A 15,177-nucleotide genomic window follows, 5' to 3' on the forward strand; every position below is an offset into this window, starting at 1 on the left:
CAGCGATTATGGTGCATAAATACTTGGAAACTAAGGGATCAAATTGAGATAGGCTCTTCAGTTTGTGGTTTATGATATTAATCCATAATTTTCAAATATAATTATCTTAAATTTGATCTAGTTTGTATAATAGTTTTCTTAGATTTATGGTGATTTAGCGGCAAATTTTCGAATCAGAATATATTTTTATTGAAAATAAACCGAAATACATTAATGAGCAACGATAATGGTGCATAAGTACTTGAAAACTAAATGATCAAATTAAGATAGTCATTTCACTCTGTGGTTTAGGATATTAATCCATAATTTTTAAATAGAATTATCTTAAACTCGATCTAGCTTGTATAATAGTTTTATTAGATTTATGGTGATTTAGCGGCAAATTTTGAATCACAATATATTTTTATTAAAAATAAACCAAAATACGTTAATGAAAGCGGTGATTATGGTGCATAAGTATTTGGAAACTAAGAGATCAAATTGAGATATCATCTTCACTTTGTGGTTTAGGATATTAATTTGTAATTTGTAAATGGAATTATCTTAAACTCAATCTAGCTTGTATAATAGTTTTATTAGATTTATGGTGATTTAGCAAGAAATCATCACCGCTCAGCTTACGTACTAATGTGTACAAATCACTAAAACAGATTGATTGTTTCCATATCCTCAAAGAATACACTACTCCCACTTGAAAAGATTTGTCACATGAACGTGTCCTACGAACGGGTGCCGTTATATTAAATTATTATAAAAAATATTAGCAACTATGCATATATAGCTATGAGATATGAAAATTATATTAATTACTCATTTAAATTTCTTGCACCACTATGCATAGCTCTATAAAAAGGAAGCATCAAACCTTGATAAAACTCATCGACTTCTTTTTATTGTTAGGTTTAACAATAGAAGTTTGATTGAAGTTTTGTAAGAATGCCTAATGTGACGAAGATAATATTGAATCTACTTGAATAGCAAGACATTCCCAATCACAATAAAAGAATTATGATAAACACTACTTAAATTGTAAAACTATATTTGGGGAGATATTTATTTATAACACCCCGTGTTTTTTATACGTATTTTTCTATTTAATTAATTAATTTAATTGTTTATTTTAAAAATTTGTCTGATTGGACTTCGGGATAATGGGCTTGGTTTTGGGCCGAAGTCGGTGTTGGGCTTGGGTTTTGACCCAAGATATAAACACATTGTTCTAGAGAATAGGGTTTGGAAGATAATAAAATATAAAAAATGGAAGCGAGAGAAAGAAGTTTCTTTGGGAGAGGTGGAGCACTACCTGCCAGTTCGGGCTAGGAAAATTTAGGGAGTTGCTCATACAAGGTGAGTAGCTATTTTGCTATTTCACCGAACTTATGGTTTTCTACGTGCATTGATCACTGCTCATCATAATCGTGGTGTTGGATTTTGTGCCATTGGTTTTAGTAAACTTTGTTAAATTCGGTTTGTATTTGTGTCGAAAGCTCACCCCAACAATGACAGGGCTACCAAGTTGGCAAAATATATATATATATATATATATATATATATATATATATATATATATATATATATATATATATGCCAAACTTGAAGTTGACTTTAACTCTAAAAAGAGAGAAAGGTGCTGCAACTAGATATACATGGATCGAGGCAAATTGTTAGGAAGATTTGGACTCTAAGATTGTGGAATCCATCGGAATACGATGGATAGGCGCGCTTTCGATTCTATGAGGGCGAGATTCGCAAGCTTCGGTGCGTAGATTCATGCCGCTTAATGGAACTTCAAATTTCTTCATTTTAAAGGAAAGCTTAGCTTTCATGTTTGAGATGGCTTATCTTTTTTGAAGACTCATTACGCCAATATGATGAGCTAGAACTTTGCTTTTGGAATCGGTAATTGCTACTACCGGCTTGAAAAGAAAGGAGTTTGGAGGTTTAGACCACGGTGATGATCGAGGCTGACCGCTAAAGTCCTAATACAAACCATTATCACCGGAGACACTTTTTGTTGTTTTTGGCGGACGGATTGGATGGCCTATCCAAGCCGATGTCTTCGCTTTGCATTAGTTCATTGGGTGCGCGCGTTTTTGAACTGTTGAAGCTCGAGAGCATCAATGGCGACCAAGAAATCGCCGATGATTGTTATTGTTGGTTTTGTGTTTTTTTGTGGATGATTGGGTTGATGTTTGGGTGTGAGGGGTGTGTTTGAGGTTGATATGGTTGTGGTTGGGGCATTGAAGCTCCGGAGGAACCATTAATGGCGTCGACCTCGATTTTGTTAGTATAACAAAATCGCGTTTTGAGGTATCGGTGGATAGGGGTTTTTCTGAGAACCAAACCCGGCGGGTTCTTTTTGTGTAAAGGTGGCCGGTGGTGGCTGTTGTGGTGGTCTGTGGTGGTGGAGAATTTGATGAAGAAGGAGGTGAAACGGTGACCCACGATTTGGGCTTGGCCCAAATCGTGGTGGCTATATTTTTGTTTGGTTTTTTTTTAAATTTTAGAATTTGGGCCTTTGACTTTGGGCTTTTGGGGTTAGATAAGTTTGGACTGGTTGACTGCTGTTGACCCTTGGCAGGTCGACGTTGACTTTGACTTTGACCAGGGTGACTTTGACCAGAGTTGACTGTTGACCAGGGTTGACTTTGACCAGTTGACCCATTTTGACCTTTTAACTCGGATTATGATTTGGGTTATTAGGATAGGTCTAGGGCTATTAGTATGCTTGACTTTAGGCTAAAGACCTCTATATATACGTGTGTATGTGTATTAACTACTATGTGATTGTGCAGTATTTTATGATATACAACGTTATGACACTTAGACATCAATCTAATTAATACGCGTAAACTAAAAATACATGAATCAAGATACTACTTCGTTCTCGGAAATAATACATGCAATAAAGTTCAATAATCGTAAAATAAGATTACCCCTCTTTTAGAACTCTCCGCCTAAAATTTCATATTTGAGTTTTATGATTGATGATGTCATATGTTAGGTGGGCATTTATTGAATGTGCCATAAATGGCCCGTTAAGCGTTATATAGGGTATTCATTGAATGTGCCATGAATGACCCTGTATTCATTGAATGTGTCATGAATGACCCGATTGTTTGGACTACCCTGAGAGGAACTAAGGTATTAAGCCTTGCGGAGTTAGTTGTATTCCTTGAGTGTCTGAGGGAATGTAAGGTTAGGTATTCCTTGAATGTGGCGGAATGACCTAAGGTACATAGGTTGTGAAATATGTGTATAAGAAAAGTAATTGATTAATTAATAAGAGAAATTAATTTGATTATGTGAGTGTTTGGGTTTTCTTTTGAATACCTAATATAATATCTACATATGATATATAGAAGTTCTAACTTTATTTTGCAGGAGGGTAGGGCTTAATAACATTTTGTGCAGGGACGCGGTCCTACCCTTATACAGCAGTGGATATCGGTAAGTGTAATTCAATTATTTAGATATAAAAAGGAGTTATTAGAATGAGTTAATAAGATGGAAGTTAATAAAATGGAAGTTTTGCTTGGGAAGAAATTATGCCGGTTAAAATGACGGAACTACCTGTCTTCCAAGCTGTGAATGATTGAGTTATGGGATAAAATAAAGGGATTGTTTGAATAATTAAAGTATGATAATGGTTATATGTGTTTAGTCTACTCATACCAGCAAATTCAATTTGCTGACCCATGTTTGCTTTGTTTTGGCAACGTGGGTGTGTTCTTGGGAACATAGGTGGAAGGCAGTGGAACCGCGGCGTGTGATTTGGATTCTCGCCTGGAGCAGTCTGGGAGTTTAAATTATTAGGTCTGATCTTTTGGAATGATGTAATAACGTAGGTTACATTTTTTATATGACATGAGAATACGATGTTGGAAATTGTTATTCTTAAAGTTTGTTTATGTTTGTATTGGGATGGAAGAAAGTTTTTAATAAAGTGATAGTTGAGGAATTTGGAGATTTTTGTGTTAAGTTGATCCCGGCTGTGATGTGGGTTTTAGGTTTTGACATGTGTTGTATCCCCCTCATATAGCCCGGGTTTTAGACAATTGAACCAAGTGATGTTTGAGATATTTATATTTCAAATATTCATTTTTTAATTGTTTAGAAAATCGGGCTGTGACAATTTTGGTATCGGAGCTTAGGTTAGCCTAGATAGTGAAGGTCTAGGTGATCCTCGGATTGTGGTGAATGGATAGTTGGAGTGTTTCTCTGTGGTATTTGGTTTGGCTTGTTGTTTTGTGTGTACTTTTATAGTGGAATGTTAGGATATGATTAGGAAAATAAAATGCTTGTTTTAACGGTTAATTTCTTATGAAATTTATAATCGAAATTTTTGCATGTTACAGTGTTGTTTTCCTAACGGAATTTTCTATTTTTAAGTAAGTATTGACTAAAGAAGAAATTATTATTTTAAAATTTCATATTTGAGTAATTTGGAATTTACCCAAGGAATAAGGAAACCCTTTTAATAAAGGTTGGATTTGAAATATTTGATATTGTCCAAGTTATGTATATCGTTGGTGTGTGATCCAATATACATAACATCTCTTAGTATGCATCGTTGGTGTGTGAACCAGTGTATACTTGCATATCGTTGGTGTGTGAGCCAGTATGCATACCACACATCGTTGGTGTTTGATCCTATGTGATGGTAGAGAGTTAGTATGCATCGTTGGTGTGTGAACCAGTGTATACTTGCATATCGTTGGTGTGTGAGCCAGTATGCATGCATCACATTGTAGGTGTTTGATCCTATGTGATGGTGGACATAGTATAGGCCGTTGATAATATGAATCAGTCTATACGTTTTATATTTTTATCTTCAAACATGTGGTGTTTGTGAGACACTGGGAGAAATGTTGATATATGTGTAAACACCAAGATGGTGGAGGGAATTTGTGAGTATTTTTTTAGTGAAAAGATTTGACTGGGAAGATTGTTGGGAAATGAAATTATTAAATGTATATTAAATGTGGAACGCTTGGACTAGTTGGGAAATACTAAGAGAGGAACTGATTGCCTCGGTGTGAGAGGAACTACATTGCCTTCTTAGTATGACTTAACTTGAAGAATATGGGTTTTGCTAAATTGAGAAATAATGGTTTTAATTAAGTGTTGGCAATTGAAGAAACTAATTACATTTATTCTTTTGAGTTGTGTATGCTAGCGGATATACGTATTTCTTGGGTTCAATACGTATATACATACATTTTCGAAGTATGTGATTTGCATATTAGTATGTCTATCTATATGATATTGTATATGTGTATTCCTTTTTAAGGTGTGTATACTTGCATACACGTGATGTCTCATTTTAATTGTTTGACGATCGTTTGTTTGGTTAATCTACACTCTACCTTGAATCTCGGGATCGAGATCCTTTTAAGGTGTGTATATTATAACACCCCGCGTTTTTTTATCGTATTTTTCTATTTAATTAATTAATTTAATTGTTTATTTTAAAATTTGTCGGATTGGACTCGGGATACGTGGGCTTGGTTTTGGGCCCGAGTCGGTGTTTTTGTGTTTGGACCCAAGTATATAAACACATTGTTCTAGAGAATAGGGTTTGGAAGATAATAAAATATAAAAAATTGAGGCGAGAAAGAAGTTGGTTTTTTGGAGAGGTGGAGCAACGTTCCGTTCGGGCTAGGAAAATTCAGTAGGAGCCGCTCATACAAAGAGTAGCTATTTTGCTATTTCAATCGAACTTATGGTTTTCCGTGCATTGATAATCGCTCATCATAATTGTGGTGTTGGATTTTTTGTGCCATTGGTTTTAGTAAACTTTGTTAAATTCGATTTGTATTTGTGTCGAAAAGCTCACCCCCAACAATGACCCGGGCTACCAAGTTGGCAAAATATATATATATATATATATATATATATATATATATATATATATATATATATATATATATATATATATATATATATGCCAAACTTGAAGTTGACTTTAACTCTAAAAAGAGAGAAAGGTGTTTAAACTAGATATACATGGATCGAGGCAAATTGTTAGGAAGATTTGGACTCTAAGATTGTGGAATCCATCGTGAATCTGATGGATAGGCTGCGTCTTCATTCTATGAGGACGAGATTCGCAAGCTCGATGGAAGCGAGATTCATGCCGCATGGAACTTCGTAATTTCTTCATTTTAAAGGAAAGCTTAGCTTTCATGTTTGAGATGGCTTATCTTTTGAAGACTCATTACGCGTAATATGATGAGCTAGAACTTTGCTTTTGGAATCGATAATTGCTACCGGGCTTGAAAAGAAAGGAGTTTGGAGGTTTAGACCACGGTGATGATCGGGCAGCATCGCTAAAGTCCTAATACAAACCATTATCAATCGGAGACACTTTTGTTGTTTTTGGCGGGATGGATTGGATGGCCTATCCAAGCCGATGTCTTCTGCTCTTTGCATTAGTTCATTGGATTTGGTGCGTTTTGAACCGGCTGAAGCTCAAGAGAGCATCAATGGCGCGTAAGAAATCGCCGATGAATTGTTATTGTTGGTTTTTTGTGTTTTTATTGTGGATGATTGGGTTGATGTTTGGGTGTGAGGGGTGTGTTTGAGGTTGATATGGTTGTGGTTGGGGAACATTTGAAGCTCCGGAGGAACCATTAATGGCGCCGACCTCGATTTTGTCGATTATAACAAAATCGGCGCTTTTGGTATATCGGTGGATAGGGGTTTTACAGAGAACCAAACCGCCGGTTCTTTTGTGTAAAGGTGGCGGTGGTGGCTGTTATTGGTGGTCGGTGGTGGTTGGAGAATTTGATGAAGAAGGAGGTGAAATATGACCCACGATTTGGGCTTGGGCCAAATCGTAGTGGGCTATATGCTTTGTTTGGTTTTTTTTTAAATTTTAGAATTTGGGCCTTTGACTTTGGGCTTTTGGGGTTAGATAAGTTTGACTGGTTGATCATTGTTGACCCTTGGCAGTCGACGTTGACTTTGACTTTGACCAGGGTGACTTTGACCGAGAGTTGATATTTGACCGTGGTTGACTTTGACCAAATGACCCATTTTGACCTTTTAACTTCGGATTATGATTTGGGTTATTAGGATAGGTCTGGGCTATTAGCATGCTTGACTTTAGGCTAAAGACCTCTATATATACGTGTGTATGTGTATTAACTACTATGTGATTGTGCAGTATTTTATGATATACAACGTTATGACACTTAGACATCAATCTAATTAATACGCGTAAACTAAAAAATACATGAATCAAGATACTACTTCGTTTCTCGAAATAATACATGCAATAAAGTTCAATAATGCGTAAATAAGATTACCCCTCTTTTAGAACTCTCCACTTAAAATTTCATATTTGAGTTTTATGATTGATGATGTCATATGTTAGGTGGGCATTTATTGAATGTGCCATAAATGGCCCGTTAAGCGTTATATAGGGGTATTCATTGAATGTGCCATGAATGACCGGTATTCATTGAATGTGCCATGAATGACCAGATTGTTTGACTACCCTGTAGGAACTAAGGTATTTGCAGGTTAGTTGTATTCCTCGAGTGTCTGAGGAATGTAAGGTTGGGTATTCCTTGAATGTGGGAATGACCTAAGGTACATAGGTTGTGAAATATGTGTATAAGAAAAGTAATTGATTAATTAATAAGAGAAATTAATTTGATTATGTGAGTGTTTGGTTTTCTTTGAATACCTAATATAATATCTACATATGATATATAGAAGTTCTAACTTTATTTTGCAGAGGTAGGGCTTAATAACATTTTGTCTGGGGACGCCGGGTCCTACCCTTATATACAAAGAAAGGATATCGGTAAGTGTAATTCAATTATTTAGATATAAAAAAGGAGTTATTAGAATGAGTTAATAAGATGGAAGTTAATAAAATGGAAGTTTTGCTTTGGAAGAAATTATGCCGGTTAAAATGACTAACTACTTCGCCTTCCAAGCCGCGAATGATTGAGTTATGGGATAAAATAAAGGGATTGTTTGAATAATTAAAGTATGATAATGGTTATATGTGTTTAGTCTACTCATACCAAAGAAATTCAATTTGGTCACCCATGTTTGCTTTGTTTTGTAACGTGGGTGTGTTCTTAGGAACATAGGTGGAAGGCAATGGAACCAAGGTGTGTGATTTGGATTCTCACCGAGCAAAGGAGTTTAAATTATTAGGTCCGATCTTTTGGAATGATGTAATAACGTGAGGTTACATTTTTATATGACATGAGAATAATCGATGTTGGAAATTGTTATTCTTAAAGTTTGTTTATGTTTGTATTGGGATGGAAGAAAGTTTTTAATAAAGTGATAGTTGAGGAATTTGGAGATTTTTGTGTTAAGTTGATCCTGTTGTGATGTGGGTTTTAGGTTTTGACATGTGTTGTATCCCGCGTCATAGCCTTGGTTTTTAGACAATTGAACCAAGTGATGTTTGAGATATTTATATTTCAAATATTCATTTTTTAATTGTTTAGAAAATCGGGCTGTGACATTATTCCTCCTACATATAATACAAATATGTTTTAGGGTTATTAGTTCAATGCATTTGCATCAAGTTTATGATTTTCCATTAATTATTCTTTGAGGTTAGTTTAATGTAGTACATTGCATCTAGTTTTCAAATTCTCGTTAATTATTCTTTGAGGTTAGTTCAATGCAGTTGGATCAAGTTTCCAATTTTCCGTTAATTATTATTTGAGGTTAGTTCAGTGCAATTGCATCCACTTTATGATTTCCCGTTAGTTATTCATTAAGGTTAATTCAGTACAATTGTATCCAGTTTTCGATGTTTCGTTAATTAGTATTTGAGATTAGTTCATTGCATTTGCATCCAGGTTCCAATCTCCCATTAATTACTCTTTGAGGTTAGTTCAATGCATCTGCATCCAGTTTCTGATTTCCCGTTAATTGTTTTTCTAGGTTAGTTCGATAGTTTATAATTTATATACAGTTTGCATACATGTAAGACTCCATTTTTATAAACTCACTTTCGTTTTGGGTTCCTAATTACTCATGTGAGAAGGCTAAAAAAGCAGACATTTATGCTTTGAGGTCAGCACGATGCAGTTACATTCGACTCCTGATTTCCAGTTAACTATTTTTTAGGCTATTTCAATGCATTTGTATCGAATTTATAATTTCCCATTAATTAATCTATGATTTTAGTTTTATGCAGTTGCATCTAGTTTTTAGTTTTCCGTTAATTATTTTTTGAGGTTAGTTCAATGCAGTTGCATCCAATTTTCGATTTTATGTTAATTGTTCTTTGAGGTTAGTTCAATGCATTTGCATCAAGTTTCCGATTTCCCGTTAATTATTTTTTAAGGTTAGTTCAATGTAGTTACATCAAATTTATAATTTCCCATTAATTATTCATTTAGATTAGTTCAGTGCAGTTTCATCCATTTTTCAATCTTTCATTAATTAGTCTTTGAGATTAGTTCATTGCATTTGGATTCAGTTTCCGATTTTCCGTTAATAACTCTTTAATGTTAGTTCAATGCATATGCATTTAGTTTCTGATTATTTATGCTTTGAGATTAGTTCGATGCAATTATATCCGGTTTCTGATTTCCCATTAATTATTCTTTGAGATTATTTTAATGTATTTGCATTTAGTTTCCGATTTCCCACAAATTATTCTATGAGGTTAGTTCAATACAGTTGCATTCGGTTTTTGATTTTCTGTTAATTATTTTTTGAGTTTAATTCAATGCATTTGAATTGCATCCAGTTTCCGGTTTCCCATTAATTATTATATGAGGTTTGTTTGATGTATTTGCATACTATTTCCGATTTCCCGTTAATTATTTTTCAGGGATTTGCATCCAATTTCTAATTTCCCGTTAGCTATTATCTGACGTCAGTTTAATGCAATTACACCCAGTTTCCGATTTCCCGTTAATTATTTTTCAGGGATTTGCATCCAATTTCTAATTTCTTGTTAGCTATTATCTGACGTCAGTTTAATGCAATTGCACCCAGTTTCCGATTTCTAGTTAATTACTTTTTGAGTTTAGTTTATTGCATTTGCATAAAGTTTCCGATTTCCCGTTAATCACTCTTTGAGCTCTATTATGTATTTGAATCCAGTTTCCGATTTCCTTTTAATTATTCAATGTGGTGTGTAATACCAACTTCTATTGATTCATCTGTAGTGTCTTTGCAAACATGACATAAAAAGTAAATTATGCTTGATTTACTATGTGGGATCATCGAAGATTATCCAGTTTCCGATTTTCCATTAATTATTATTTAAATTATGCATGACTCACTATGTGGAATATTCAAAGATTATCTATGAATGGGTGTTGTTATATTAATTATTCTGAAAAATATTTGCAAATATGCATAACTATTATATATTAATATTATATTAATCACTCAACCAAATTTCTTATAACATGAAAACCTCACTTTCCATTAAAAAAAAATAACTCACATTTGATAAAACCCTTCAACTTTATTTTATTGTTTAATAATAGAAATTTGATTGAAGTTTTGTGAGATTGTCTAATAAGGTGAAGTTCATATATATTGAAGCTACTTGAATAGCAAGGAGTTTCCAATCATACGGAAAGAGATAAGATAAACACCATTTTAAATGCAAAACTATACTTATTGAGATATTACCACAATATAACCCAATTATGTTTTGAGGTTAGTTCAATGCAGTTGTATATAGTTTTTGATTTTTCGTTATTTATATTTTGAGGTTAGTTCAATGCAGTTGTATCCAATTTTCAATTCCTATTATTTATTTTTTGAGATCAGTTCAATGTAGTTGCATCCAGTTTCTGATTTCTCGTTAATTATTCTTTTCGATTAGTTCAATACATTTGCATCCAATTTCCAATTTCCTGTTAATTGTTCTTTGAGGTCAGTTCAATGCATTTGCATCCAATTCTGATTTCCCATTAATTATTTCGTGAGATTAGTTTAATGCATTTCATCCAATTTCTGATTTCTCGCTTATTATTTGATAAAATTGCATTTGCATCTAGTTTCCGATTTCCCGTTAATTATTATTTGAGGTTAGTTCAATGAATTTGCATCCAATTTTCGATTTCCCGTTAATTATTTTTTGAGGTTAGTTCAATGCATTTGCATCCAGTTTATTTTTTTGAGATTAGTTCAGTGCAGTTGCATCCAGTTTTCGATTTCCCGTTAATTAATTTTTAATATTAGTTCCACGCATTTGCATCATGTTTCTAATTTATAATTAATTTTTCTTCGAGGTTAGTTCAATGCATTTGCATCAAGTTTCCGATTTCCCGTTAATTTAATCTTTGAGGGTTAGCTCAATGCATTTGCATCCAGTTTCCGATTTTCCGACAATTATTTTTTTATGTTAGTTTGATGTATTTATATCAAAATTTTGATTTTCCGTTAATTATTCTTTGAGGTTAGTTTAATGCAGTTGTATTCATATTCCAATTTTCTATATATTACTTTTTAAGATTAGTTTAATACTTGCATTTGCATATAGTTTTCGATTTTCTGTTAAATATTATTTGAGGTTATAGTTTGATGCATTTGCATCCAGTTTTCGGTTCCCCATTAATTGTTTTTTTTTACGTTAGTTTCATTCATTATTATATATATATTTTAAATATTTGTCATTATTGCTTTGCCGTTATTTTTTTTTTTAATTTTCTATTATATATTTTGTGATGTTATTTTTTGTATAATTGTTTTTAAGTATGTTTTGAGGCCGTGTTAAGGACATATTCGAAATAAGTCGGTGCTTTATTAAAATTGTATGATTTGTAATAAGGAATTAGTTTATACAAATCACATATTTTTAGCAAAATTTTTTATATGATCAAATATATAAGAATTGGAACACTAAAAATGTTTGATTCGTAACCTTTTATAAATCACCTATTTTTTAGCAATTTTGTATATCTGATCAAATATATAAGAAATGGAAATACACTCCAACTCTCCAAATATAAGAATTAGAAATACACTAAAACTCTCCAAAGAGATTCTATGTACGTGAGATTGTAGGCTATTAGAAAAGATTATCTTTCATATTAGAGTTTCACATAAGAGAGAAAAAAAATTAACTCTCATATTAGAGTGCCACATAGGAGAGAGAAAATCCTCTATTAGAAGTCTCTGCTTTAGTATATAGATAGTAGATATCGAGCTACTTTACATAGCCTCTGCAATGTCTATTTTATTGAGTTCGTCTACCACGAGGATATCCTTATAGGGATGCCAGCCGAGATCGTTGGATCCGAGATCTAACGGTCCGAAAATAAAAAAACAAACCCATATTCTCTCTCTTCTTTTTTGTTTTTGATTTTCGGACCGTTAGATCTCGGATCCAACGGTCTCGAAACACTCATCCCTATAGGGATATCCTCGTGGTATCCCAGATCTATTTTATTTGCTCAAATCTGAAATCAGCAATGTCTATTCGGCATGCATACAAGTTTTTTTGTTTTGCAGACTTTCAGGACAAGCAAGGTACTCCACGATTTTCTGTGAATCAAACACAGCTATATGGTAGTTTTTACCATAGTACAAAATATCGCGATTAATATCGGGAATTTAGAGATAATTATATAAATATCGTGATATTAATTTGGATAAATATCGACAATATTTGTAAATATATCACGATATTTTGATGATATAAAAAGTTTTTGTTTTAATCACGGTTTCACCACAACTCACGGGTGAAATTGTGGTTGCACAAAATCCTAGTGATTGCCAATTTAATGCTGAATCCAATTCCCACGAGGTATGCTTCATAAAACACTCATTTGAGCTTCTTTATCGCTGATCTTATATTGATGACAGTGTATCTTCTCTTTTTGCTTATCTCTGTGATTGTAAAGTTTGTTCTTAAAGATTTAGGTAGTTGCAAGTTAGAAAAGTTTATTAAACAAAAATTCCATAAGCTACCATCTACCTCATTATAACTGATAGGAAAAAAGAAAAACTCATTTGTTCAAAATGATTCGGAACATAAGCTTAATGAAAAAAAATTCAGCTAGTCGAAATGTTTTGGACTGCCATTATATCAAACTGAAGAAATGATCCAAAATCAGAAATCTAAAAGTGTAGGTTAAAGAAACTGACTGGACTTTATTAAATTTATTTAAATTGACAAGGGAAAACAAAACCGGAGGGAAGTCAAATTTACTTGTTCATTTGACCCAAAAAGGAAAAATCTACGCTATGTATAAGTGTATAACAATGATTATCTCTTGGCCTCAGATAACCCATAATCCAATCTAATGCAAAATTCGGGACACAATTCGAAAGCAAGTTTTTAATCACCCCTTCCATCTTCACATGAAAGATGAAATAAAAAAGATGGACTGATTAGCAAGCTCTGCTCCTTATGAAGGTATTTACGTCTCTACTCTTGCACACCAAGGGGACTGATTAGCAGTACTGGTGGCAAATCAGTTAGCATGCAAAAAATTTGGCACCTAATTTAGTTACACTTCCTGACAAATGCAATGGCATGGAAAGCTTATCATCTTTTTTGCCCTTGTTTAAGTTTTCCTCTAGTAGTAGTTATACCGTTTCATATCTTTGACTTTTGACAATACATTCTTCGCAGAGATTAGTGGCTGAAAACTCTGTTAATTCAAGGAATATCTCAAGGAAAATGTCATTAATAATCGGTGCTAGGCGACACCTTGAATGGGGACATGAGAAGCATATCCTTGACTAGGTAACAATTTTGTTCTAGTACTTTGGGTACTTATTTCGTGAAAGAATTGGTGATTGCCAACGTGAATCCATTCTGAGCTGAACAATGATTCGAATGCATGTAATTTACAAAAACAGTTAAAATTGTTTGATTTGGTGAAGTAGTATCATGCATCCACATCTGCATCTTGCTTCTTCATATTCCTACTACTATGTGCACACTTAAAATACTGGACATCTTTTCTAATGTCCAGAAAAGAGAATGACAAGATGGATGATAGGAGTGAATTAGTAGAGATTATGGGGTGCTAGATTTTGATGCAAGTGATGCTAATAGGCAGCCTCCCCTAGATACAACTTGGCAGCAGGTGGTCGAATTAAAAAAAAAAATTATCAATTTTCGCTATCAGTTCTTACTTCTAAGAAACATCTAGAATTGCATTTTTGTTTGTAACCTTTTGTCCTTTGGTGAACCACTGTGGTTATTTTGAATGGAAATTATCCTCGACAAACACTTGAGCAGTTCTGACATTGTACTTTTATATGAATCACATATGGATGAGTAAAGTCATTGGTCTCTTCCACGAGGCTTCCAGAATTCCATAAAGGGTTAACATAGTACACAACCCAGTGAACCCACCAATCGGATGTATTTACTGTTGGTATGACTGATAGAGACATCTTTATGGAGAATCACCTTATCACTGTTTGTGCATCTTCTTTTCCTGTTGTATTTTCGAACTTAGGATGGAAGTATATGTCTAAATGTCAGATAACTCGACAGAGTTGCTTATGAAAGCATACCAGATACATAGCAGAACTGCACCATAGATTTTCGATCTTAACAATTAATCACCCTTTTATCACTTAAAAACATGCTACTAAATTAACTCATTTAACTTATTTACAGATTTGTTTTTGCTTGAGAACTGGCTATTACGACGAAGCAAGGAATGTTGCTTTGTCATCTCGTGTTTCACAACAATTTGCTCCTCAGGTACTATTTGTTTATTCCATTTACCTGAACTGCTTTCTATCCATGAGAATGCATGTCATGTCATACGATTATGTGGATGTGTATAGTGTTCATTATTAGGCATGAGACACCTTAATTGTATTATATAATCATTGTTTATGTCTATGAGATATAAGAGTAGACAACAACGTTCTGTCTTTAAAGAGGGGGGAGAGCAAAGATTTATATAATTACATGAATTTAATTAGTATGATTATATTTTTGAGTTTATTATTTGTCTTGTGATTTTTTTGGAATTAGATGGACTTTGTGACGTGGAGCAGTACTATGATTTATAGTGAGTGAAGCCATCACTAATGCTTGGTATTACATTTTGAAGATTTGGGATTGCTCGGAAAATCGTATGGAAATTTGTAACCCTTAGTAAATATGAATTTGTCACCTTCAAAATTCTTTTGAAGTGATATATATATATATATATATATATATATATATATATATATATATATATATATATA

General features: G+C 33.4%; 1 long non-coding RNA gene across 1 annotated transcript; it reads left to right on the top strand.

Moving 5' to 3' along the window:
• Window positions 1–12,674: 12,674 nt before the first annotated feature.
• On the top strand, window positions 12,675–15,137 carry LOC147512345 (uncharacterized). The gene is made up of 4 exons (XR_015217193.1): window positions 12,675–12,760; window positions 13,592–13,705; window positions 14,594–14,680; window positions 14,960–15,137. It is a non-coding gene; the product is annotated as an uncharacterized LOC147512345 (long non-coding RNA).
• The last annotated feature ends 40 nt before the right edge of the window (window positions 15,138–15,177 follow it).

The sequence above is a fragment of the Coptis chinensis genome, chromosome 3 (genome assembly GCF_015680905.1).
Source record: "Coptis chinensis isolate HL-2020 chromosome 3, ASM1568090v1, whole genome shotgun sequence".
NCBI classification, from domain to species: domain Eukaryota; kingdom Viridiplantae; phylum Streptophyta; class Magnoliopsida; order Ranunculales; family Ranunculaceae; genus Coptis; species Coptis chinensis.